The following is a 3,807-nucleotide window of genomic DNA, read 5'->3' as shown; positions in this document are numbered from 1 at the left end:
ACCTCTAAAACAAGTTTATTATTTATATTTATTTGGCTTCTCTAACTATAACTAACACTTTGGAGACAGAAACAGGATTCAAGTACCACAACACACATGGTTGTCCCTCATCAGGTGCTCCAGCAAAAACAAGTTCTCAGAAATGCCGTCTTCTAGCTCTATATAAGGACAGCCCTTGCTGCCCTTGGAGGACTATATAAAGCAAGTGGATGATGAAATGAAAAATTCAGTCCACTGAACACAGTGAAAATAGAAAAAGAAGCAGAATACAGCAGGAAAATGAGACTCACAGACCCAAACCACTATTTTCTTTTAGAGAAAGGACCTCTTTTTTTTTTCTTTTTTTTGTAATATGCTCCATCTGGTTATTGCCTTCATTACTGTGTGAACCTTAGAATAGATCAACTTTATAGTTATTACACCCTAACACTGCAACAACACCATTCATTTCGCCCCTTACATCAAAACAATGCCATTCAGCCCCAAAACTGTCTCACATCCATCAATATTTCACATGAAAACCAAGGCAGGGACACATCATAATAACCCTACACTGTTTATGAACTGAACTATATTTACAGTTGAGTCAACACAGCCGGTGTGATCTATAAATCATGAACCCAGAGCCCGGGGGAGCAGAAGGTCATTAAGAGGAGGGCTTTGCCTTCAACCAAGACCACTAACACCATATCCATTCTCAAGGCCCCGAGAGCGTTTAAGATGCCCCATGAGATCTTTATACATACACAATATATATATACAGTATAAAGGCTAAACTGAAGGCTAAAACTGTCAGATAAATGCAGGGCTAGTGAAGTAAAATAAAAAAACCAAAGTATAGAGAAGCATTGGTAACTATCCAATTGCCAATTAACGTTTTTCCATGTCATTAATTTGCCATTGATTTATTTAGTGCCACTGCACGTCTTCTATCCAAATGGACAGTTTTCTCTGGGTAACAGTGCTGAAATACAACACTAAAGATATGTATTTTTAACATATTGTAGAGTGAAAATGCTCAACACAGAAAGAATAAAATCATCTTAATCAACGAGGCACCTCCCGACGCACATGCCCATACCTATGGCACACAGCTGCATCTGGAGATGGAGACATGCCAAGAGCCGCTGTTGCTGTTCTCTCTGAGATTTATTGGATTCTGACTTTTTTTGTTTATTGTATGTCGGTGTTCGCATTCTACAGTTGTACTACCTGGAGATGACGCAAGCTCTCAGAGACCGGTGTGGCTGGACTACACAGCAGCTGGCAGCCCTGTTGAAATTTATAAGGATGTATTATAATGAGGATGAATGTTGCTTACTACTTATATCTGTTAGACCATAATTCTGCTATTTACATGATCAAGCTCTATTTTGTATTCACCAAATAAGGTTTGTGAAGTGGCTGGGTTTGCAGTTATCCCATATCTCACCTGGAGTGGACATGCTGACGGATGCGCCAACTGAGGGTGAGGTGGGTGAGTGCGTTCTCGCAGGGTACTATGGCTTCCATCAGCAATCTGAGGACATGCATGTTAGGTTATTTAGCAAATTTACTTCTTTACGATACTGACTTTTTTATTCCTGATGACTTTTTTATGCCTGACTGTACTATGATGTTTTATATGACATTTTATGCAGGTTTATGCTGTTTTTATCGTTTTTATACCTGACTCTACTGTGACGTTGTTTGACACATACATGCCTTACTGTACAATGACGTTATTGAACTTTTTTTTGCCTTTCTATACTATGATGTTTTTATGACATTTGATGCCTTACAATACTAACACGTTTTTGAGATTTTCATGCCTTGCTATACTGTAACATTTTTATGAAATTTGATGCCTTACTATACTATGACATTTGATGCCTTACCAAAATATAACTTTTTAATAAAAATTTTGTGCCATACTATACTATGAACATTTATGCCTTAGAGTAGTAAGATGTTTTTATCAGTTTTGTGCCTTACTATACTATGATGATTTTAGGTGATTTTATGACTTATTATATTATGACATTTTGTACCTTACTATACTGTAATATTTTATACCATACTATACTATGACATTTTTTGACATATTTATGCCTTACTATACTATACATTTTTTCCCATACTATGCTGTGATGTTTTGTAATGTTTTTATGCCATAATATACTATTAGTTTTTGTATGTTTTCATGCCTTACTATACTATGACGTTTTTAGACGTTTTCATGCCGTATTATACTCTGACTTTTTAGGACATTTTTATGTCTTACTATACTTTAAAATTTTTCCCCATACTATACTATGACGTTTAGTAATGTTTTATACCATCGTATATTATGAGGTTTTTGGATATTTTTAAGTCATACTATACTATGACAATTTATACATTACTATACTATGACATTTTAAGAAGTTTTTATCCCTGACATTACTGTGAATTTTTTGGATTTGTTTGTGCCTTTCTATAATTCAGCGGTTTTTTTTATGTTTTTATGCCTTGTTTATACTATGAAATTTTTAGATGTTTTTATGGCTTTCTATACTATGACTTTTTTAACGTTTTTATGCCTAATTATGATATAACATTTTTACCCATGCTATACTATGACGCTTTGTAGTATTTTTGTGCAATACTATATAATGATGTTTTAAGAGATTTTCATGCGTTGCTATACTATGACATTTTTTGAGGATTTTATGCCTTTCTATAATAATTCTTTTTATGCCTTACTATACTGTGACGTTTTTATTACTTTTTTATTCTGTACTATACGTATGACTTTTTTTATGACTATTTTATGCGCTTACTATATCTTGAGGTTTTTATGAACTTTTACTGCCCTTACTATAGCATGAGCTTTTTATGCCTTACTAATACTATGCACTTTTTAATGACTTTTTATGCCTTACTGATAACTATGTCGTCTTTTATGACTTTGCTATGCTTATCTATACTATGTCGTTTTGTAATGACTTTTTATGCCTTAACTAATAACAATGGACTTTTTATGTCTTCAACTATACTATGGACGTTTTTTATGACTTTTAATGCCTTTAGCTATACATATGACTTTTTTATGGCTTACTATACTATGGAGTTTTATGACTTTTATGTCCTTAAACTAATACGCTATGACTTTTTATTGCTTTACATACTATTAATGTTTTTATGACTTTTTGTGACTGTTAACTATAGACTATGACTTTATTATGACATTTTATGCCTGTAACTATACTAGACATTTCTTGTGACTTTTTATGGGCCGTAGCTAATCTATGAACTTTTTATAACTTTTTATGCCTTACTATACTATGACTTTTTTTGCCTCACTTATAAGTATGACCGTATTATGCCTTCACTATACTTATAAGTTTTATGGGCTTTTTATGCCTTACTAATACTACAATGGACTTTTATGCCTTACTATATCTATGACCGTTTTTATATGACTTCTTTTATGCCTTACTATTACCAGTGACTATTTTTATGAATTTTTATGCCCTTACTCATCTTAGAATTTTCTTATGACTTTTATGCTTTCACTATATGTATGACATTTTTATCACTTTTTAATGCCTTACTATACTAATGACTTTTTAAATGACTTTTTATGCCTTTACTAATACTATAACTTTCTTATGCCTTACTCATCATAATGACGTTTATTAATGATCGTTTTTAATGCTTACTATTACTATAGCTTCTTTAATGCCTTACTCATACTCGATGAACGTTTTTAATGACTTTTTTATGCCTATTAGTATACTCATGTCGTTATTTATGACTTCTTTAACGTGCCCTACTATCCATGAT

The sequence above is a fragment of the Seriola dumerili genome, unplaced genomic scaffold, assembly GCF_002260705.1.
Source record: "Seriola dumerili isolate Sdu_G_001 unplaced genomic scaffold, Sdu_1.0 BDQW01000756.1, whole genome shotgun sequence".
NCBI classification, from domain to species: Eukaryota; Metazoa; Chordata; class Actinopteri; order Carangiformes; family Carangidae; genus Seriola; species Seriola dumerili.
This window is presented reverse-complemented; position numbering follows the sequence as displayed.